Below are 25,046 nucleotides of genomic sequence, written 5' to 3' on the forward strand. Positions count from 1 at the left end.
ACAGAGGTGCATTTAATCCTCTTATCTGTTCACTCTATACTCAGATCATAACATAGCCTAATTAGATTTAGATGAAAGGGGAGTGAAAATTGGTGGAAGAAACATCAATAATTGAAGATAAGCACATGACAGCATCGTACTGGCAGAAGGCAGCAATGACTTGAAATTACTATTACTGAAAGAAAAAGAAGAAAGTGTCAATGCAGGATTGAAGATGAACATTAAGAAAACTGAAATCTTGGCTACAGAACTATTGAACTTTGAAGATAATGAAGAAATTGAAATAGTTAAGAGATTTAGTATAACTTAGTTCAACCATTAATCCAAATAGGAACTGCAGCCAAGAAATCAGAAGACTGAAACTCAGAAAGGCAGCAAGGTTCCATCCACTGGACGGATGGCTCTCCGTCCTGGAATGATGCAGCTGGCATTTTCCCTTCATCCCGGAGGATGCGAGACTTTCCCGGATCACGTGATCAGCTGGGATGGGCGAGCGCGATTATTTAAAGAAGTGCTCACCCTACTTTCACCCTCTTTCCTTTTTGGGCAGCAGCAGAGTTGGAGTGCTGAGGAGAGAGTTATCTTTGCCTATCCAACAGAGGAGAACAGCGGTGGTCATTGCAGATGGGAGGGCAGGGTTTTGCTCCCTCCCAGGGTTGTATTCCGTTGATTGAAGTTTACTTTGTGGTTTTATAATTTTATTTAAAAACAACAGCAAGAGAAGCAAGGAGCTGTGGAGAGGTTTTATGCCTGCTGCGGTGCGGCACGTGGCAGCGCTTCATTTGTTTTACTTTAAGGTTGATTATTGTTGAATTTGGTTAATTCATTACCGAGTTGATCTGTGGGGTAATCAGTTGTTTTATTAAAAAGGGGGGGTTACAGGCAAGGGACGCCATTTTGTTTGTATTTTTGCACCCTTTTCTCTCACCTGCCATTTTGTTTTGATTAGCATTTTAATTTTTTTTATTTGAGATAAATCCCTTTCTATTGAATTAATTATAAATTGCTTGGGTTAGTTTGGTTTATATGTACTTTCAAGCTAAGGTATTAAGGATTTAGATTTAATATTAATTCTGGTTGATTTAAAACTTGATAGGCATCAAGAGTGATAGGTCTTGCACTGGCTCTGAGGACAAGAAGGGGTTACTTAGCCGTAAGTACTGAGTTTCAAGAATTTTTTTTAATTTTTATTTCTAAGGAATGAAAAGACAATCGACCATATTACAAATAATAAATACAAAGTTATTCCCCACAATTCTCCAAATCACATATATACCATTCCCCGTCACCTTTTAAAGAAATATCGACCAACAACCTAAATTTCTTTTCAGTCCACATGTCTCAAAGTCTATTTTTTTTCGGCATATTTTAATAATGGCTTCCAATTTTCAGTGAATTTACTGTGGCTTATTTCTCCTCTATGTAATCTAACTTTAATAGTAATTTTTTCCATCAGCAATGTATGCCATATTTTACTTGTAAACGCTTGCAATTAGATGTCTTGGGCTTTTTCCCAATTTTTAGCGATTTCAGATCTTGCGGTGCCTATAAGATTTGCAATTAATTCTTTATATTCTAGTTTCTCATTTCCCCCTGTGAATAATGAAAATAACAATAATGTTTCATTAATATCTATTTTTTGATTAGTCAATGTCTCTATCCATCTAATTACCTCTTGCCAATAAGCTTCTATTTTGGGGTAACTGATCCACATATGTTCCAGAGTTCCTTTTTGTCCACAGTTCCTCCAACATTTATCAGATATATCTTTATTAATTCTGTGTAGCTTTGTAGGGTATAGATGCCACTGGTGCACTACCTTTAGAACCATTTCTTTTGCACTTGCTGATATAGATTTATATGATATTTTTTCCAAATTCCTGTCCAAATTTCCTCAGGTATATTAATATTCAAATTTGTTTCCCATACTGTTTTAGATCCTCCACCTTTTCCATATTCTTTCTCAATAATGCTCTTATATATTAGTGAGGTTAGTCCTCTCTTTTTATTTCTATCTTATTGAATACAATATTGTTCAAATTCAGTTAATGTTCTTAGAAAGCCAGTTTTTTGTTGTAAGTGAGTAGCGAAACTTCTTATTTGTTTTATTTGTAGCCAATTGCTTTTTATTTGCTTTGTTTTATCTTTTATTTGCCTAATAATAATTGGTTCCCCTGAATCGAATAAATGATTAATTCTATATATTCCAATTTGCTTCCACTCCTTAAATTGTTCATATTTCTCTTTAGACTTAAAATCTGGGTGATCCATGAGGGGACATAAAGGGAATACTTGTGAGGCCAGTGTTTTACTATGTTTTCTCCATATCCTCAATGTTTCAGAAACGAATGGGTTCTGTATTTGTTCTCCTTTTCCATTTTTTGTAGTATAAATATACTTATTTACTATATCTGTTTTCATTTCACTTTCCATTTTGACCCAATCAGAATTTTTACAAGTCTTGTTAATTTGTATAAGTTTAATAATTTGGTTTATTTGTAAAGCTTCATAATATTTTTGAAGCTGTGGTATCCCTAATCCCCCCTTTTGACCCTGTCTATATTTGACACTATTTATGAACCTTATCTTCTTTCCCTTTCCTGCAATAACATTTTCTAGCGTTCCTTGCCATAGTTTTAATTTTTTTGTATCTGGCTGTAATGGAATATTTTGGAATAGAAATTGAAATTTTGGTAATATATAAGATTTAATCAAAGCGATTCTCCCCAGCATAGGTTCAAATTGACCCACTTTGTCAATTTTTTTTTGCATATTTAAATAGATTTTTATAGTTTCTGTAGATTAATTGATTAAGGTTTTTTGTTACCCATATTCCTAAGTATTTAAAACTTGAATAACACAACTCTAAATGAGATGCTTTTCTAATTTTGTTTTGTTCTCCAATACGGAAATTTAAACATAATAATTTAGATTTTTGGAAATTAATTTTTAAACCTATATATTGACTATATTCCTCTAATATTTCTTTTAAATGTTCTATTCTTTGCAATGGGTCCTCCAAAAAACGGAGCATATCATCTGCGTATAAGTTTATTTTGTGTTGTCTATTTTTTGTGGTCAGTCGTCTAATGTTTTCACTTTCTCTTATTTTTGTCGCAAGAGGTTCTATTATTAATGCAAATAGGATTGGAGACAAGGGATCGCCTTGTCTAGTTCCCCTAAATATTGTAATTTTTTAAAATTCTAATCCATTAATAAGTACCATAGCACCTGTTCCTATGTATAATTCCTTTAAAACTTTAATAAATTTTTTTACCCATATTCATTTTTTCCAACAGATCAAACATGAATTTCCATTCCACCCAATCAAAGGCCTTAAGGGCATCCAGTGAGAGTACTGCCATTTTCTTTTTTTCTTTATTGGCTGTATATATAATATTCAGTACTCTCCGAATAGCATCTCGCATTTGTCTTCCTGGCATAAACCCATATTGATATATATGAACATATTTATTTATTTATTTATTTAATTTATATGCCGCCCACACTACCCGAAGGTCTCTGGGCGGCTTACAGCATTTAAAATACAATAAAATTATGTAGCAATTAAAATACAATTAAAATATATATAAAATTGCCATCGGACCCACAGCTAATATTATTTCAGTTAAAAGCCTTCTGGAACAGGAAGGTTTTGACCTGGCGCCGAAATGTCATCAGTGTCGGCGCCAAACGAATCTCAGTCGGGAGGGCATTCCATAGTCTGGGGGCAGCTGCCGAAAAGGCCCTTTGTCTACAAGCCGTCCCTCTTACCTCCTTGAGGGACGGCTCTTTCAAAAGGGCCCCCTGGCTAGATCTTAACTGCCGGGTAGGCTCATATGGAAGGAGGCAGTCCTTCAGGTATCCAGGGCCCAAGCCGTTTAGGGCTTTATATGTCAAAACAAGCACTTTGAATTGGGCCCGAGCAGCAACTGGTAGCCAATGTAACTTATACAGAATCGGCTTGATATGTTCCCTGGCGGCCACACCACTCACCAGCCGCGCCGCTCGATTCTGGACCAGCTGCAGTCGCCGGACCATCTTCAAAGGCAGCCCCACGTAAAGCGCGTTGCAGTAATCTATACGGGATGTTACCAGTGCATGTGTAACTGTCATGAGACTCCGCTCGTCCAGGTAGGGCCGTAGCTGGTATAGTTTCCGCAGCTGGAGGAAGGCGCCCCTGGCCACCGAGTCCACCTGGACTTCCAGTGTTAGACTGGGGTCCAGGAGCACCCCCAAGCTGCGGACCCTGTCCCTTAGGGGGAGTGTAACCCCATTCAGGGCAGGGAGATGGCCCTCCAGCCTGTCTGGCGAAGCACCCACTAACAGCACTTCCGTCTTGTCTGGATTGAGTTTCAATTTATTGACCCTCATCCAGTCCATTATCAGGTCCAGACACGAGTTCAGCACAGAAACTGCCTCACCTGGATTGGTGGAAAACGAGAGGTAGAGCTGAGTGTCGTCAGCATATTGCTGACTCCTCAGCCCAAACCTCCTGATGACCTCTCCCAGCGGTTTCATGTAGATGTTAAACAGCATGGGGGACAGTATCGAGCCCTGAGGAACCCCATGACATGAATGCCATGGGGCAGAGCAACTGTCCCCCAGCACCACCCTCTGGACACGGTCAGCCAGGAAGGAGCGGAACCACCGTAAAACAGTGCCCCCAACTCCCAACCCAGCCAGCCTATCCAGAAGGACACCATGGTCGATGGTGTCGAAAGCCGCTGAGAGGTCCAGGAGTATCAACAGGGTCACACTCCCCCTGTCTCTCTCCCGGCAAAGGTCATCATACAGGGCGACCAAGGCAGTCTCTGTACCAAAACCCGGCCTGAAACCCGATTGAAATGGATCTAGAAAATCAGTTTCATCCAGCAGCGCCTGGAGTTGCCCGGCCACAACCCGCTCCAACACTTTGCCCAAATAAGGGAGGTTCGCTACTGGTCGGTAGTTAGCCACCAGCCTTGGGTCCAGGTTTGGCTTTTTAAGGAGTGGTCGAATTACCGCCTCTTTCAAGGTGGTAGGGACCACTCCCTCTCTCAAAGAGGCATTCACAGCCTCCTGGACCCAGGTGCGAACCCCCCTGGCTGATCTTCTAATTAGCCAGGATGGGCAAGGGTCGAGCGGAGTTGTGGTAGAACGGACAGATCCAAGAACCCTGTCCACATCCTCAGGTCTCAACAATTGAAACTCATCCATTAATACCTGACCAAAGCACGGTGCGCTGGATACATCCTCTGACTCTGCAGTAACTGTGGAGTCCAACCCACTGCGAATCTGAGCGATTTTTTCCTCAAAATGGATGGCAAACTCATCACAACGAGCTGATGAGCAGTCCAGGACCTCCACCGGATTTCCCGGTTGAAGAAGATCCTGGACCACCCGAAACAGCTCGGCTGGACGACATTCTGAGGAAGCAATACGGCTGGAGAAATATTGCCGTTTCGCCAGCCGTATTGCCACGAAATAGGCCCGATAATGGGCTCTAAGTCGTGTTCGGTCGGACTCCCAGCGGGATTTCCTCCACCTGCGCTCCAGCCGTCTCCCCTCTCGCTTCATCGCCCGCAGTTCAGAAGTATACCAAGGGACTGTCTGGGCTCGGCGAGCAGGGAGAGGGCGCTTAGGCGCAATCGTGTCAACAGCCCGGGTCATCTCCTTATTCCATAGGGTGACCTGAGCTTCGACAGGAGCGCCGACCATATCAGACGGATAATCCCCCAGAGCATTCAGGAATCCATCTGGATCCATTAGTCTCCGAGGGCGGATCATCTTAATAGATCCCCCACCCTTGCAGAGGGAAGAAGAAGCTAATAGACTAAACTTGACCAGGAAGTGGTCTGACCATGACAATGGGGTCACGACCAGCCCCTCCACATCCAAACCACCACCTTCCAGTCCTGTTGAGAAAACCAGGTCCAAGGTATGGCCCTTCTCATGCGTTGGGCCGATGACACATTGAGACAGCCCCATGGTTGTCATGGCGGCCATGAAGTCCTGAGCTGCCCCAGTCAAGGGAGCCTCGGCATGAATGTTGAGGTCCCCCAGCACCAACAGCCTGGGAGTCCTCAACACCAGGTCCGAGACTACCTCCGTCAACTCAGGCAGGGAGACTGTTGGTACGCAGCAGGGTGGGCGGTACACCAACAGAATCCCTAACCTGTCTCGCAAGCCCAACACACAATACAGGCGCTCGAGACCTCCTCTCAAAGAGATAGGAAGCCTGGTCAAGGAGATAGAACTCCTATAGACTATAGCAACTCCCCCTCCCCGACCCTCCGAGCGACCTTGGTGCTGGACTGAGTACCCAGGCGGACACAGCTGGGAGAGGGGAACACCACCCTCCTCTCCCACCCAGGTCTCAGTAATGCACGCCAGGTCAGCCCCCTCATCCAGAATTACATCATGGATGAGGGCAGTTTTATTTTGTACTGACCTGGCGTTCATCAACAGCACCGTGTGGCCCAAGGGTTTGCTGATATGGTCGCCTGATACCATCTGGTTGGGGGTAGAACTAGAAGAGTGGATAGATGTAAGATATCTAACCTCTCTTCTCCTACGTGGGCATGTTCTACCCCCACCGCCATTCCTTCCCCTACCCAGCACCACCTCAATGGCTGCCCCCTCCAACACCCTCCCCCCTTCCTGTTCCATTAGATCCACTGTGGGTCTCTTCTTAATTTATGGCAATTAATAACAATTTAAAAACATTTAAAACATATATAAAATAAAACATTTCTAAAGCCCCTTCTCTCCCCCCCCCCCAAAGTTATGTGGCTCATGTTGAGATGAATGAGTCAGCCTGGAGCAGCAGGGCCTGGTTCTGCAGACACAGAGGGGGCTGAGCAGCTCTCTTGGGAAAGAGAGCTGGCATCCAGCAGGAGCCCAACCACAGTCCACTGCCTCTCACCAAGTGGCTGTGGCCGGCCGATGGTTCCTGGCTTCCTCTGCACGCTGGTCTGGTCAGGCCCCAAAGGCAGCTCCGGATAAAAGCTCTCTCCCTAGGCCAGGTGGCTGATGTTGAAGGGGAATGAGGCAGCCTGGAGCAGCAGGGCCTGGTTCTGCAGACACAGAGGGGGCTGAGCAGCTCTCTTGGGAAAGAGAGCTGGCATCCAGCAGGAGCCCAACCACAGTCCACTGCCTCTCACCAAGTGGCTGTGGCCGGCTGATGGTTCCTGGCTTCCTCTGCACGCTGGTCTGGTCAGGCCCCAAAGGCAGCTCCGGATAAAAGCTCTCTCCCTAGGCCAGGTGGCTGATGTTGAAGGGGAATGAGGCAGCCTGGAGCAGCAGGGCCTGGTTCTGCAGACACAGAGGGGGCTGAGCAGCTCTCTTGGGAAAGAGAGCTGGCACCCAGCAGGAGCCCAACCACAGTCCACTGCCTCTCACCCAGTGGCTGTGGCCGGCCGATGGTTCCTGGCTTCCTCTGCACACTGGTCTGGTTAGTTACAAAACTACTTAATCTTTGTGCCAATATTGTTGAAAAAAATTTGATCTTGATTTTGCAATGTTATAGGTCTGTAAGATGAAGGAAACATTGGATCTTTTTCTGGTTTCAATATAGTTATTATTCTGGCTGTATGCCATGACTGGTATTTTCTCATCTCCCAAAATTGAGTTAAATAGCTTTAGAAGATGTTCTATGACATCTTCTTACCATACTTTATAGAAATCAGCAGTGAATCCATCACAGCCTGGTGCTTTTACTTTTTAAAGTTTTTTAATAACTGAATTTATCTCAGTTTTCATTATTGGGCTATTTAAATAATCTTTATGTTTTTCTAAAATTTGGCTTATTGGTAATGTTTGTATAAATTTCTTAGTATTTATGTCCGGTGTTACTTCTGATTTGTATAGATCTTTATAATATTCCATGAATGTAGAGAGTATTTGTTGCTGTGAATTTACCATTATTCCTTCCTTCGTTTTTAATGAGACAATTGTTCTTTTTGCTGCCATCCTTTTAACTGCATGTGATAGCAGTTTAGTGTTTCTATTTCCATGTTCATAATATTTTCTCTTTAAATAGTTCATAGCTGTATGAACCTTTGCAGTATCCAGTGCTTCTAACTCTGCTCTAGTTTTTGTTAATTCATTAAGTATGTTCTTGGTTCCTAGTTGTTTATGTTGTTCTGATATTTTTTTTATTTTGCTTTCTAATTGTTCTTGGAGCTTATTTCGTTCTTTCTTTATTCTAGAGGTTTCCATAATAAAAATTCCTCTTAGGTAGGCTTTTAGGGCATCCCATAGCAATGCTGATTTTATTTCTGCAGTATCATTTATTTCATAGAAATTTTTAATTTCTTTCTTTATTTTTCCAATAATTTCTATATTTAAACACACATTAGGGCTCAGTCTCCAAATTCTAGATTTACTCTTTACTTCACTAACCCAAAAAAGTTTTAATGGTGCATGATCAGAGGCTATCTCGGGGCAAACTTTATTTTGTCTAGATTTGGGTCCAAAGTCTCTGATATAAGGAAGTGATCGATTCTTGAATAGGTACAATATATTTTAGAAAAATATGTATATTCTCTCACTTTAGGGTTTAAATACCTCCAGCCGTCAATTAATCCTGATCTCTGTATTCGCTTCTTAATTTTATTACCATCATTTGACACCTTTATATTTTTTTATGTTGTATCTATTTTGTTTAAAATACAATTCTTTCACCTTTCTTAAAAAGCTCTGCATAAAATTTGCTTGACCTATATTGAGGGCATAATAAGAACCAATAGTTAATAATTTGTCTTCCAGTTTTCCTTTTACTATAACATATCTGCCTTCAGGGTCTTCCATATAATCAATCACTTCAAATTTTGAGTTCTTCATAAAGATTACTGCCACCCCTCTAGCCTTGTTCACTCCATTTGCGATATATTTAAAATAAATATATATGATAGAAAGGAACCTTAGAATTTTTAGATAAGAAGCACATACATTCAAGAATGTTTAGAATATATGTTTAGAACACTTTAATGTAATGATAAGTAAGAGATACAATATCTACAAACAAACACAGATAAATTGTAATCTGTTATATTAATATATGTATAGATTAAGAGGGTTAGAGCGGGCATGGGGAAAGATCTGATCTTTTACAGGGAATGTTAAGTTTTTTGGCTCCCTATAGTTCCACAGGGCACAGCTCAAACAAGAGCTGGGGATTTGTTCTCACTGACCACTGTTGGAACAGGGTGAGGGTGAGGGAGGGGGAAAAGGGTGGGAGGGAATTTGGCATAGTAAAATGGGTGACACTGAAAAGAAAATTAGAACGAAGTAGAGAATCTGGCTTAGTAAAATATGAATATAGACTGTATACTACAACATATAAAAATCTATTAGACAAATACTGGTAAAGAATATATTTGTAAATATAGCATATAGAATGTATGACTGTTATGTTAGATAATCTCCAAATCCTTTCTTATAATGTGAATGGGCTGGGGTCACCAGTGAAAAGATATAGAGTCATTAAGACTATTCAAAAATTAGGAGTAGATGTGTTTTTGTTACAGGAGACTCATCAAAGTAAGAACAAGAAAGGGATAATTAATCACCCAATGATAGGTGGAGAATATATTGCAAAGTTTCAAGAATTTAGAAAAACGGTGGACCTGGAACAGGTCTGGCCTGCTCCAGTGGAGCAACTCCAACGATTCATAATATTTCTACATAGGAAAGGATTAGTGCCAGGCATTATACAGGGTAAACTGTCGGATCTGGCTTTTTATGCTAAAATTAATAGATACAGGGATTTTTCTTGTGACTTTAGGATAAAGAAAATGCTAAAAGGGTGGTCAAAAGACAGGGGGAGGGTGTCTGATGCCAGGACACCCATATCTCCATCCCTTTTTGAATGCTTATGCAAGCAATGGAGGAGGCTATGTAGGGACCAATATGAGGTGGCATTATTTAAAGCAGCTGCCCTAGTAGCTCTCGAATGGCCTTGCAACAGAGAGATGTCATGGTTCAGGACAGTCAATTGAGAATTAGAATCAGGCGGCCCAAAGTAGATCAGACAGGTAAAGGTAAGCAATTAGTCTTAGGGGAATGCAGCATCAGACACATTTGTCTTGTGAAGGCCACTCAAGCCCAGGGTATTTTTTCCAGCATGCTGATGGGGCACTTCTGACCAAGTATGAGTTCTGGAAACTTACAGACATGGTGCTGGATAGAATAGGAGTGAATTGTATGAGATTTGGTGCACATTCCTTTAGAATAGAAGCAACATCGACGGCACCAGCCTTGGGCTATAGCGCAAACCAAATTAAGCAATTGGGGTGATGGTCTTCAACTAGCTATCAAAAGTACATTAGACCTCAACCTAACGTGTAGGCAGGGGTCCTTTATGTCGCTTCAGGTACCATGAGTTCCAAAAGTCGAAGGCACGTGATGATCATCAGCCACAGTGATGTTTATTGGGCGCCGTGTTATGCTGCTTTTTCTCCATGGGGGAATGATTTGGGGCTTGGTGCCCATGCATATATTACATGGAGAAGCATGCATGGCATGCAATGAATACAGCTTGGCAGAGTGACGGCCTTTGACAAAGCTCCACCTGATGTTTTGGTAATTCAATTGGGAGGTAATGAGCTGCCTATATTGCCTGGTAAGGCATTGATCCTGGACATTCTGAGAGACCTTAAAAGGTTGAATGCCAGATATCCTGTGATGCAGATTGTGTGGTCCACAATCATCCTGTGGTTCACCTGGCAAAGCACCCGGAATGTTGACAATGCTAACAAGGCCCAGCGGGGTGTTAACAGAGAAGTGTGTAGAGGTGTCTGCAGCGGTGGCCTCAAATCGGTGATTAATCACCATAGAATCCAATTGAGCAATACTGTATATTTTCATAGTGATGGTGTCCACCTCTCTGATGCAGATTTGGACATATTTTTAGAAGACATCAAAGAGGGGCTGCTTGTCAAGCTTGAAGGGCTCTGTGGCAGGCATGGGACATAGCTAGGCTAATCCCTATGCTATGGCAAATAGTGTGGATAAACATGTAGTCTCGGTGTGTCCCATTTGTAATTCAGGTAAGCCAACAGTGCATCCAACCTCCGGCTCTGCGGATTGTGCGATTACAGGGCCAGTGGCAGGAAGATGCGCTGGGCCATTTCCAGACCAACAGTCATCAATGAAAGACGTCTGGAGGTCTGGGGTGTTTATTAGCAGCTGGCTGGGTTCCTGCTGTCTTTAAGACTGCTTGAACCTGGGCCAGGGACTCACCCATTTACTGTTTTTAGGGGTATTTGGATAGCCTGCCTTTATCTGTTTTCACACTATAGCAGGACCCCTCCTTTGACGATGTTGGTGATATACAATTTGATCTGACTTAATAAAGTATGGCCTGTATTTAATCCATATCATTGTCTCATGTCTTTATTCTGAGACTGGGAGGGCAATGAGGAAATTGGGGGTGGGGAATCATTAAGTATAAGGATGTGTCACTGGAGACCAAGATCACCAACATTCTTGTGTTGCTGATCATCATGTATGGTTGTGAAATCTGACAACAAAAGAAAAAGATTCATTTGAAATATTTGGGGGGTGAGGAAGGTTTGCAAATACCCTGGGCTGCCATAAAAATCAGCAAATGGGTCCCAGATCAAATCAAGCCTGAACTATTTCTGGAGGCAAAAGTGTTGAAGATGACGATGTTGTACTTTGGATACATCATGAGAAGTCAAGATTCTCTAGAAAAGACAAGAATGTTGCTTAAAGCTGAAAGCAGCAGAAAAAGAGGAAATGTTGTTACAAGGCAAACCCAACAGCCTGTGTTTTTCAAGAAAGAATGATGGAAATTTGTAAAAGGAAACACCCAAATAGTGATATAACTGAACAATGATTAATGGACCAGAGAAGATTTATCGTCCGCACTAAAGTGTTTTCAGAACTGGGATTGCAAGAAGTAGAAAAGGTGGCAAAATCAACATAGAACAATGACCATAATATGGAAGAAAAATGGAGGGTAGAGATACAATAGCGGAATAAAATGTACAATAGAGGAACAATTTATGGAACAACCCAGAAATTATGAGTTGACAGAATGGCATACATCACTGAGGAGAAAAATTGTAACCCATATTCAACCAAACACAGAAAGACAAAGGCTCCCCAATTTGCACCAATCACAAAGTAAACCAGTAAAAGATCTAATGAATGATGCAAATGTTATCATCAGAACAATACTGACCAACACACTAAAGGAAACAAACCAGCTCATGTATAGCACAGCTGCCATAATAACCATAGAACTTGGTTACAAGCTGCAAAAACCCTAGAAAACTCATGGCACCACAAAATGGAAAATTGGTCTGGAGAAAAAAAAACGCAAATTACCTGCTGAAAACACTTGAAAGATTCAAAACTTTAAAATGAAAAAAATAAAAGCCAGACTATGTGAAATATATGACCTAGAAAGGCAAACAATTGTTGAAACTATGGAAGAATTAAAACACTGGGTAACAGCTGCAGCAAAGAAAATTGAAAGATATGATGGACGCTTGAAAAAATATAGAGAAAACATGCAATTTCGAAATAACCAACAATTATTCTGTACAGCACTAGGAGAAAATGAAGAGCAAAAGTAATTAGGCCCATGTAAAGATGATGCTCCACAGATGATTCTGGAAAGATGATTCTGGAAAGAAATGTGGGAAAGCCAACCAAACATAACAAAAATGCCTCATGGATTAAAGACATTTGTAAAGAAACTCAAGGAAAACAAATGGATGATATTGTAATAACAAGTGAAATTATTAAGAGGCAAGTAAAGGCTGTGAAAACTTGGAGTGCACCTGGTCCAGATGAGCTGCACAGATTTTAGTTAAAGTATCTATCAAATCTCTATCCTTTTATAGCAGTGCAATTGAACCACTTAAATTCTACAACTAAAGACTGGATGGCAACAGGCTGCCATAATAAAAGGTCATGAAAAGGGCAATGAACCCAGTAATTAGCGACCAATTACATGCCTTCCAATAATGTTCAAGCTCCTCACAGGAGCACTTGAAAGCTCTATGTACAAATACTTAATTGAAAACTCCCTATACCTAACTGAACAGAAAGGGAACTTTAAAAAGTCAAGAGGCACAAAAAAAATCAGCTGCTTATTGATAAAATGATCCTGAAGAATGCAAAAATACAAAAAACAAACCTTAACATGGCCTGGATAGACTATAAAAAGGCATTTGACTCATTGCCACACAACTGGATTAACACCTGCCTAAATTTTTTTGGGATTAGTAAAAACATTCAGAGGTTCCTCAAGAAAAACATGAAAAAATGGAAAAACCCCTTTATGAGCTTGGGACTTCCTTCTGAATTTACATGCATTGGCATAGATATCAAGAAGACATGCACATGTAGAGACAGCTGATTTACTAATTTTTTTAGCTGCCAAGACCTCCCATACTTTCTTTTCAGATAAAAGGGCCAGAAAATTGCTTCTACAAAATGGAAGGCACATTTCTTGGGAAACAAACTTCCACACCTACTATCAAATAGGGACTAGATATACCATATTTTTCCATGTATAAGACTATACTTTTGTCTAAAATCTTTAGACCAAAAAATTGGGTCATCTTATACACGGAGGTAAGCTGAGGAGAAAAAAACAAGTGGAGGGGAAAGCAGGGATCAAAGTGATCCTGCAGGGCTTTGATCCCTGCTTTCCCCTCCACTTGCTAAGCCTTAGCAAAAGGAAAACAGGGATCAAACTGCTGCAGGATCACTTTAATCCCTGCTTTCCCCTCTGCTTGCTAAGGCCCATGGGGCTTAGCAAAAGTAGGGGGGATGATCAAAGCAATCCCATGGCTGTATAAGGGGAAAAGGGATCAAAATGATTGTACAGTTGTGGGATTGCTTTGATCCCTTTCCCCCTCCTTTTGCTATGTCATGCGGGGCTTAGCACAAGGGAGAAAGCAAGGATCAAAGCCATCCTGCAGCACTTTGATCCTTTTTACCCTACATTTGCTAAGCCCCACTTAGATTTTTTAATTTTGGGTTAGAAAAGTGGGGGGGCGTTTTACACATGGGGGCGTCTTATACACAGAAAATACGGTATGTGCATTAAATCCTCAATTTTCCATGGACTGCAATAGGATAGATGATATTGACTTTATTTCCCCTTTTGCGTGTCTTCTGTTTACTAGCATTTGTATCAAATAAGCTAATGTTTCTCTCAAAACTCCTAGAAGTGTGCTGAAAGACTGGTAACTTTTATGGTTATGGGAAGGAAGGGAGCTTAGTCATTTGTTAAGTACCTTATTGGACTCCTGAATAGGCAGGAAGGAAATAAAGCATTCATCTGTGCAAATGACTTTAGAGAAAGCCTCTGGAAGAAGTCATTTGAAGTGTCTGAAGAATCATTATCAAATATGAAGTGCTTTCTTGTAAATGCTTGCAATCTGTTTGGGAAAGAATTATGTAAATGTTGGCACAACATGGCACCTGGAATGCTGTTGAGAGAGCAACAACATTCAATTGTCTCTCTCTCACACACACGCACAGACCATGTACACATTTAGAATGTTTTGTAGTGCATTAAGTTGATGAAACTAGTGGTGGACATCTGCTGAATTTCACTGCCAGAATTAGCGATCCCATTCATTCCTATTGTGCACATCCTGAAAACCTGCTCTACACCAGAACAAGGAATACTTCAGAGAATACTATATAGATGTATTGGCATGATTTTTGGTTTAAATATTAAACCAAAATATTACTTAAAGAACACAGGAGAATTTCTTACAGATGTTATTTGACGGAAAGGAGCATATAATAAATGATATACCGTATTTTTCTGTGTATAAGATGCTAGTTTTTTCCTAAAATCATTACACTAAAAATTGAGGGGCATCTTTTACACAGAAGCTGAGAAAATGGAGAGTACAAAATGTTCCATATCTTGCCACTGTAAACAGGCTTCCTCAAATCATGAGGCTTAGCTTCCTCCAGTCACAAGACTTAGCTTCCTCCAGTTATGAGTCTTACGGAACTGATGTCAGCTGATGCTGTACAAACCAATTGGAACACACATAGTTGGAGGTGGAGCCTGTAGGCAGTGCTCAGATTCAACAGGGAGTTGTAATGTCGGAACCTTCTGAGCCCAGAAACTGAATACTCAAAGCTAAGTTTTCTTAATTTTTGGGTTAGAAAAGGGGGTGTCTTATAAATGGGGTGTCTTATAAATGGAAAAATGTGATAATAGGGCTGTGCACCATATTCAGTTTTTCCCCATAATATTATTTGATTCTGAGCTATTTGCAAATTTCCACAGTGATCACAGGGTAGCAAAAACTGCCCAGGAGCATTCCTAGGGTGAAGCAGAACCCTGCCCAATCCCTCATGTTTAATCCAATATTGCTGGGTTTAAAACTGTTGTAATAAAAAAGAGGTCGTTATGATTCAAAGGAGGGAAAGGGAAATCCAAAATACTAGTAACTGTTAAGGAAGATGATGAGCTGACACCAGCAGGGAAGGACACTGTCATATTCAGTCCCCAATGAATCCCAGCAACAATACTGCATACTCAGAAGGCTGAGGTGCTGTGGAAAATCTCAGAGTGAGATCATAGAACATACTGTATATTTCCTTGCAGTTCCCAACTGCAGCATTTAGTTTAGCTGCTAAGCAAAATGTGAGATTTGCATCAACCTTGCATTCTTGAATTTCCCCATCTTCTTTTTATTGTATATAGTATATACACTACTAAGAATGAGTATGTACGTGCAGATGAATGTTCTTGTATGGTTCTGATTGGTTAAGTCAGAAGTTAAGATGCCTTCTCCCCCACCCCACCCTGTTTGGCCAACATCACTGACAAGAGTCCAGTGTCTCCTGTCTATCTCTGGCTTTGACATACAAAAACTTTAATGTATACATGTTCAGGAACTTTAGAAAATCCTTTACATTTCCAGCTTGTCTCTTTCCACATATGCAAAGTTATCCGCTGTCTTGGTAAAGCACAAATAACTAATTTGGACAAAGGTTCCTTTATGATTGGGGATGCAGCAATGTTACCTTAAACATGAAATTTCTTTTTAAAAGTGAAACTTTGAGTCAGTTGTTCCCAAAAACAAGCACCCTGTTTCCAGCCTGCTTGAGCCCAAGGTCAATGAAATGATAATACTGCTTTGAAGTATTTTATTCATTGTGTGCCAGTTTCTATGAGGATGCATAAACAATGATGAAACACAAGAAGAAAAGGAGGCAAAAATGAGGCTCTAGCCACAACCTTACAGTAAATAAAGTAAACACTTTCAAGGTGAAAAAATGGATAAAGCATATACATCATATATGCTATACAATAATATCATATTTTGATGTTAATATAAATTGCAGCACAAATGCATGACCTGTTGTCCACAAAGGTTTCCCACCTCACACATTGTCATCCATACGCTTTGCCATCCATGGGACCTGCCACAGAAAAAGGAAAACATATTACATCAGAATTACTGGTATCTGTGTCAAGACTCAGCAGGTTTATCCAAGCTAATGGAGGTTTGTACAGAAGCAGCAACCCCATCCATCTGCAATGCTTAGGGAAGACTAAGGACACACAAGTAATTGTTTATGTTCAGATAAAACATATACAGAGTATAAATACAGGGAATAAAATATACACATACATAAGGCATCCCATCCAAGAATTGAGGCATCTCATCCTAGAATCTAGGCATTGTCACACCATTAAACTCCATGGCACTTTAGGCAACAGACATCAAGGACCAACAAGCATTATGAATGAATTTCCTCCTTAGATTCTTTGACTGGCTTGGCTGCGTGAGCTCTTTTTTAAAAGAAAAAAAAACCCTATGTGTCTGTATCATGATTAGAGCTAAATAACACTTTTCATTTTATATATTCTTATTTTAATATTTGTTCTTTTTAAGTTTTTAAAGCTATGGACTGCCTGATAGTTTTAAATGTTCACGTTATAGAGGTGTATTCTCTGCCTTTATAGGCTATAACTTCCTGTAACTTAAAACATCCTTGTGAAAGGTGGAGGCAGCAGCTGTTTCCACAAATTTCCTACTAACCTCCCATCCCGCACTTCTATCCTGCCTCTCCTCCTCCTCCTCGATTCAGCAACCTAGGAAACTGCAAGAGACAGACACATGGAACTGAGTGGAAGAGAGAGAAATAAGTTTTCCAAACAGCCCAATTAGTGACCTGCAAGACGGCTCTTTTTTCTAGGTTTTAGTTGATACCTTTAGTGTGTGCATTGACCGAGAATGGAGAACAGAAAGCCAAACAATACCCAAGCCACCCCAATCAGCCAGCAGGCAGATAGGCAATGAGAGGGTGAACCGGCTCCCTCTGCCTTAGACAGAACATGAAACAAGAATCTTCCCCCATTAAAAGGAGAAATCTGTCTGAAGTGAGGTAACAAATATCCCTATGAGACACAACGATGGTTTTGAAAGAGGGGCCAGTCTGAAGAGTCCGAAGCCAATGCCTACCTGAAGAGAGGGGGTCGAAGGAATGATCTGACAGAGCCAATAGGAAGCAGCAAAGGCTGCAAAAAGAGTGCCAGTGCTTCAACACTCCCCCTTCATGATGGCATGACTATATACATGTTTACTCCCCACAAATCCTGTGATGGAAGTGAAAATCCGGCCTCAGATTGCATATCACAGCTGTCACAGAATAAAACCTAGGTTCCCTTCTTCCCTGCCAACTCATTCACACTAGCCCATAATCTTACTCCTCCTCCCATTTTAGAAATTTGAACCAGCCATTCAGTCTAAATACCTGAGGTTTCAACTCAAAATGGAATCTGATTACCTTGCTTCAATCTGGACCTCGTACATATTGCCATGGATTGGACCAATCTATGTGAGATACTAGATTTGGCCAAAGTTGATACAGAGCTCTAATCTGAATGCATTCGTCCCCCAATCTTTCAGATTCATCTGTAGTTTCTTCTAATGACCCTTTGAAGCTACTTCTAATTGTGCTCCATTTATAAAATTGCAGCTTGTACCTTCTTTTTTTTTTAAACATAGCTCCAGGTGACAAGTAAAGATAGATACATGTTTTATCTAGTATGTTCTGTGATCCCTCCATTCTAGACAGCACAGTAATTTGTGGCACTGAGACTATTGGGAATTTAGGAAACCGGGGGATTATATAATATAAAATTCTGGCTTTTGAGTTCTTTTCTAATAAGTGTCTGAATATTCCAGGAGTACCCCAAGAGTTGTGATGTATCCAGGATTTCATGTTGCCATGGTAAATAAAATGACTACAAAATAGTGTGGGTGTTTGCAGAAATATATTTAAAAGATTTCATAGGAAAAGATACATTATGTGAGTGCGAATATTTTCATTAGTGTTATATTTTTAGATATGACATCCCTCATTAAAAGCTTCAAGAGGCAGCAATTCATTGAACCACAGGCGAAGAGATATGGGAAACTTCATGACACAGACACTAACTCACCAAACCTACAGCAAATCCTTTACCTGTGTATTTCAAAGGGAGTCCCATCAAATTTAATGGGCCCTACTCCTGGGTAAATTTGCATAAGGTTGCTGCCTCAGGCAGAAACCTTGTGGGCAGGAGGAGGGATACATCTGTTCAATCACTTTGAAATCTCAGAAAATGAAAGTCTTTGCTTATCCTTCTGTGACTGACAACTCTAGCTTGTAACACAGCAATTGGTTTTACCAAGCCTCTCCCATCTCAGAGTTTTGAGGGAAGAATATTGGTGCTATACTATTAAGACGGCTCCAGTGTCCAATACTTTTCCTTGCTCTCTGTCCCAAAAGAAGGGACATTAAATATATATTCTGGGACCTATGAATGTGCAGAATTCAGTATTTGCATAGAATAAAAGGTGGCTGGCTTTGTCACTTAATCCTGTACATACAATCCAAGGCAGTCCTTTCAACATCACAGTAATCCAAGTTTATGCACCAACCACCCATGCTGAAGAGGATGAAATTGGCCAATTCTGTGAAGACTTACAACACCTTCTAGAACTGACACCAAAGAAATATGTTCTTCTCATTATAGGGGACAGGAATGCTAAAGCAGGAAGTCAAGAGATAAAAGGAACAACAGGTAAGTTTGGCCATGGAGTTCAAAACGAAACAGGGCAAAGGCTAATAGATTTTTGTCAAGAGAACAAGCTAGTCATCACAAATATTCTTTTTGAACAACACAAGAGGCAACTCTACAAATGGACATCACCAGATGGGCAATACCAAAATCAGATTGATTATGTTCTCTCCAGCCAAAGATGGAGAAGCTCTATACAGTCAGCAAAAACAAGACTTGGAACTGATTGTGGCCCTGATCATCAGCTTCTTATAGCAAAACTCAAGCTTAAACTGTAGAAAGTAGGAAAAACCACTGGGCTAGTCAGGTATAATCTAAACCAAATCCCTTATGAATGCACAGTGGAAGTGAAGAACAGATTTAAGGAACTCGATTTGATGGACAGAGTGCCTGAAGAACTCTGGATGGAGGCTTGTAACATTGTACAGGAGGCAGCAAATTGAACACAGACTTCCAACGAATAGCAAGGAGAGACAAGAGGGCCTTCTTAAATGAACAGTGCAAAGATATAGAGGAAAATGATAGAAAGGGAAAAATCAGATATGTATTCAAGAAAATTGGAGATATTAAAGGAACATTTTGTGCAAAGATGGACATGATAAAGGACAAAAATGGGAGGGACCTAACAGAAGCAGAAGACATCAAGAACAGGTGGCAAGAATACACAGAGGAATTATACCAGAAAGGTCTAGGTGTCCTGGACAAACCAGGTAGTGTGATTGCTGACCTTGAGAGTGAAGTCACTCCTGGAGAGTGAAGTCAAGTGGGCCTTAGAAGCATGGCTAACAACAAGGCCAGTGGAGGTGATGGAATTACAGTTGAACTATTTAAAACCTTCCAAGATGACACCATTAAGGTTCTATACCCAATATTCGAGCAGGTTTGGAAAACTCAGCAGTGGCCAGAGGATTGGAAAAGATCAGTCTACATCCCAATCCCAAAGAAGAGAAGCCAAAGAATGCTCCAACTACTGTACAATTATACTCATTTCACACGCTAGAAAGGTTATGTTCAAAATCTTACAAGGTAGGCTTCAGCAGTATGTGGACCGAGAACTCCCAGAAGTGCAAGCTGGATTTCGAAGGGGCAAAGGAACAAGAGACCAAATTGCTAACATGCACTGGATTATGGAGAAAGCCAAAGAGTTCCAGAAAAACATCTACTTCTGCTTCATTGACTACGCAAAAGCGTTTGACTGTGTGGACCACAGCAAATTATGGTAAGTTCTTAAAGAAATGGGAGTGCCTGACCACCTTATCTATCTCCTGAGAAATCTATATGTGGGAGAGGAAGCAACAGTTAGAAGTGGATATGGAACAACTGATTGGTTCAAAATTGGGAAAGGAGTACAACAAGGCTGTATGTTCTGTCCCTGCTTATTTAACTTATATGCAGAATCCATCATGCGAAAGGCTGGACTAGATGAATCCCAAGCCAGAATTAAGATTGCTGGAAGAAATATCAACAACCTCAGATATGCAGATGATACCACTCTGATAGCAGAAAGTGAGGAGGAATTAAAGAACCTCTTAATGAGGGTGAAAGAGGAGAGTGCCAAAAATGGTCTGAAGCTCAACGTAAAAAAACTAAGAGAATGGCCACTGGTCCCATCACCTCCTGGCAAATAGAAGGGGAAGATATGAAGGCAGTGACAAATTTTACCTTCTTGGGCTCCATGATCACTGCAGATGGTGACAGCAGCCACGAAATTAAAAGACACCTGGTTCTTGGGAGGAAAGTGATGACAAACTGAGGCAGCATCTTAAAAACCAGAGACATCACCTTGCCACCTAGAATGGTCCTGAGGGACTAGATAGGTGGGATATAAATAAAATAAATAAAATAATAAATAAATAAATAAATAATTGCCTACAAAGGTCCGCATAGTCAAAAGTATGATTTTACCAGTAGCGATGTATGGAAGTGAGAGCTGGACCATAAAGGAGGCTGACCCCCGAAGAATTGATGCCTTTGAATTGTGGTGCTGGAGGAGACTCTTGAGAGTCCCCTGGACTGCAAGGAGAACAAATCTATCCATTTTGAAGGGAATCAACCTTGAGTGCTCACTGGAAGGACAGATCCTGAAACTGAGTCTCCAATACTTCGGCCATCTCATGAGAAGAGAAGACTCCCTGGAAAAGACCCTGAAGTTAATTTTGATTATTTGGCAAGCAGTTCTGGAAATGTTTTACACTGAAGGGCAAAATACACACTTACAAAAATAAATAAACATGATTGCTACGCAGCTCTTATTATAATTATGCTTCTCCTATGAAATTATGCAGTGATATAATGGAAGTTTCTATATTCATCCAATGGAAATCACACTTGATGAGACAGAAGCTAAATCTTTTAAATGTGCAAGCAAAACACAGTGAATTCATAATTATAAAAAGTATTCAATATGCTCTGTACATCTACTGCTGCAGTCCTATACTCATTTTCCTGGGAGTTAGCCCCACTGAACTCCATGGGGCTTGCATTGAAGAAGCATGTTAATATTGTGCTGTCAGTGAATGCTTGTGTGAAAACTGCTTTGCTGCAGACATTCAGAGAACAACCTCTGTTGGTGATTATCGCTAATAAAGTATGATTGCAAAGACCATAGCAAGTGTGTTCATAGTATGGTTGAAGGCATCTTTCATGTAAAAATTGTCATTTCAGCTCTTAACTCTATTCCTGAAACAGGCAACATTAGCAAAGAGAGGTTCTGTAACACAGCAGTAGCTATTTTAGTTTTGTCATGAGAAAGACTATCAAACACAGTAAAATAAGATATCAGTTTTGCTTAAAGATCAACACCTGTCCCCCACCATTTCCAGGATCTGTAGGGACATCACTAATGGAGTGATTGATTGCTTGATTATTAGATTGTCAAAGTTGCAACAGACAAGTCTATCTTATTTCCCCCTGTTCTTTTAATTCTCCCTTTCCCTCACATGTTTTCACTCAACCTGCAGTTACTGATATATAGTAATAGAGGTTGTAAAGGGAAACAACGGATGAAGGGATGGGGGAAAATCATATAAGCTACAATGGATTTTATTTTTCCCTAAGACTACTTACACCAAATAGCTAAGCATACACAGTGTACACCAAAGATCAATGCTTGGATAACAAAGATTAATAATTCATCATTTAATAATGACTTAAGGGAGGTTACTTCCTCTTATGAAATAGCTTACTGCAGTTTTGGAGCCTGCGGCAATAGCACAGCTTGAAAATGATCTGGCCTATTGATCATTATTACTGTTAGGTACCATTACAACATAAAACGTGAAGAAGAGGGATAGCCACAAGAAATGAACATAAATTCTAAGTTCGTTTGAACACAAGTGGATGCAGCAGATGGTAGGACCAGTGTTTAGTATGTGCTTTGGGTGTCCCATAGAAAGATATTCCCCCAGGGTATCTGCTGACAGGAATGCTTCTCTTTAAAATTTTGGGATATAAGGAAAGAACTGTAATGGAGGCCTCACACAGGAGGTATCTAGCAAAGCCTCCTTGCGGCTTCAAAGTAAATTAGAGGAATATGACCAGGGGGAAATACTTGGGGATTAGTGAGGGTTTGAGAGATGGCATTCATATCTTATTTATTTATTTATTTATTTGTTTGTTTGTTTATTTATTTATTTATTTATTTATTTATTTATTTATTTATTTATTTATTTATTTATTTATTTATTTATTTATTTATTTACAATATCTTTGCCTCATCTTTCTCCTTAAAAAGGACTCAGGGTGGCTTACATCATTAAAAGGCAATATTTGAAGCTAAAAACAATGAGTATACAAGCAGAGGCAGCACCTGGAGGAGGCAGGTAAGGGAAGCTGGAGTGCTGCCTCAGAGTGGGCAGCCAGTGGAGGGGGGCAGGGCCCTGAACTGCAGAACAGCTATGCAACCGTCAGCCAAACCAGAACAAACCACCAAACCGGCAGCTCCTCCCGATCTCCATATACTAATACCAAAAAGGATTAAACAAATACCCGATCTGAGAAATGGTAAACAAAAGCCAAACTAAAAACACATTCAAAGCAGTAGGGCATAACAATCTATATAAAAATGCCACTTAGACAGCCTGTCACTGAGGGAAAGCTTGCCTAAAGAGAAAGATCTTTACCTGCTTGCAGAAAGAGAGTAAAGATGAAGCTAGACTAGCTTCCAGTGGGAGGGAGTTCCAAATCTGGGAGGAGCAACAGGGAAGTCTCTCTCCTGTGTCCTCACCAAATCCACCTGTGAAGGTAGTGGGACTGAAAGAAAGGCCTTTCATGATGATCTTAACTCTTGAGCAGGCTCATAAAAACCACATTCTTTGAGATAGCTTGGACCCAAGCCATTTAAAGCTTTATAGGTTAGAATTTGCACTTTGAAATGTGTCCAGAAATGGACTGGCAGTCAGTGGAGCTGCTGTAACACGGGTGGGTTATATGATCTTTGTAACCAGCACTAGTCACCAATCTGACTGATGATATTTTGACCTGCTAAAATTTCCTGACACTTTCCATAGGCAGCCTCACACAGAGAGTGTTACAGTAAACCAGCTGTGATGTACAGTAACTAAGGCATGTGTCACTGTAGCCAGATCAGACCTTTCCAGGAATGGGGGCAACTGGCAAACTAGTTTTAATTGTGTAAATGCATTCTTGGCCACTGCCAAAGCCTGAGCATCCAGGCTCAAAGACAAATCCAGGAACATCCTGATTGATGTCATCTGCATAATCGTGACACTGAACCCCAAGTCTCCCCAAACCACCCCAAAAACTCTGGACAACTTCCCCCAGCAGTTCTATGTAGATGTCAAATTACATAGGAAAAAAGCAGAACTTTGAGGGATGTCACAGAGATTTTTTTTTAAAAAAACCCATATGTTTAAAATTGTTTTTTATTTTAAAACTATTATAAATTTATCATTTGCAATTCCATTGCATTTTTAAAACCAGTTCTGCAAGATGCTTTGAGCCTCAGTTCTGGAAGAAAGTTAGCATATAAATATATTAGATAAATAAATAAATAGGTTGTAGAAAACAATTGCTATAATTGTTTCTGCTGTTGCTGTTACTGTCATTACTATTATTACTATTATGATCATTGTTACTGAACAGTAGTTTGCCAAATCCAGTTGTAAGACCGGCCCATCTGCCACTTGTGGTAATGTTGCCATTATGCTTTCCAAGCCTGAAATCTCTTGAGATGGTAGCAGTGATAGCTTGTTACTATGTTTTGACTTGCAAAATCAAACTGCAAGCTATGTGTTCTTTTTCGTTGCCTAAATATAGCAACAGCATACATCGTTGCAGTTCTTATACCTGATGTCCTTACTTTCTGTGCTTCTCCTGATAACCTTAATGCCTTGAAATACTACTCATCTTTTGGGTTTGGTTGAGCTGGATTGATGACAGTTGGACTTTATTCCTCCATACTTTCTCTAAAGCCTCAATAATGTTCGCAAACAGTGGTTAGAATTGCTAACACTACCCTTACATTGGAACAATTATGGATGGAGAGATCAATCTGTAAGGTACATTTTCTAGGTGGATCCATTATGGTTTTTTTTCCTATTGTCATCTACAATTGAGGCATCTTTTAAAAAGAACTGTATAACTTTTAAAATATAAATGTGTATTTTTGGTCCATATATTCTGATCAAATGCACACTTTTAATTGCATTTAATCTCAACATTTCTAAGTCATCTTTCTCCCCTGAACTATTTTTGAGCATACCTTTTTGTACGCTTCTTTGAGCCAAGAGCTGTATCACAACATTCAAAGAAATTCAAAATCAGAAGGATAACTATGTTTCAATCCACATTTTAGTCCAGGAATATATGGATCAGGCCAGTTTGCATGAGAGACCATGAAGAATGACTCACTCAAGCATCCCAAGGAACAGTGTTTATACAAGACAGTGAGGGACCAGTATTTCACGATATAGCACTAGCAGCAAGCTATCAAGGCCAATTCCAAATATTTTGC

General features: G+C 40.4%; 1 long non-coding RNA gene across 1 annotated transcript in view; it reads right to left on the reverse strand.

The window, feature by feature from the left end:
* Positions 1 to 7,538: 7,538 nt before the first annotated feature.
* Positions 7,539 to 25,046, reverse strand: part of LOC144588460 (uncharacterized) — a 56,139-nt gene continuing 38,631 nt past the window's right edge. The window contains exon 3 of the long non-coding RNA XR_013544036.1: positions 7,539 to 16,422. This is a non-coding gene — a long non-coding RNA (uncharacterized LOC144588460). The remainder of the gene's footprint in view (positions 16,423 to 25,046) is intronic.

This window comes from Pogona vitticeps, chromosome 3 (genome assembly GCF_051106095.1).
Source record: "Pogona vitticeps strain Pit_001003342236 chromosome 3, PviZW2.1, whole genome shotgun sequence".
NCBI classification, from domain to species: domain Eukaryota; kingdom Metazoa; phylum Chordata; class Lepidosauria; order Squamata; family Agamidae; genus Pogona; species Pogona vitticeps.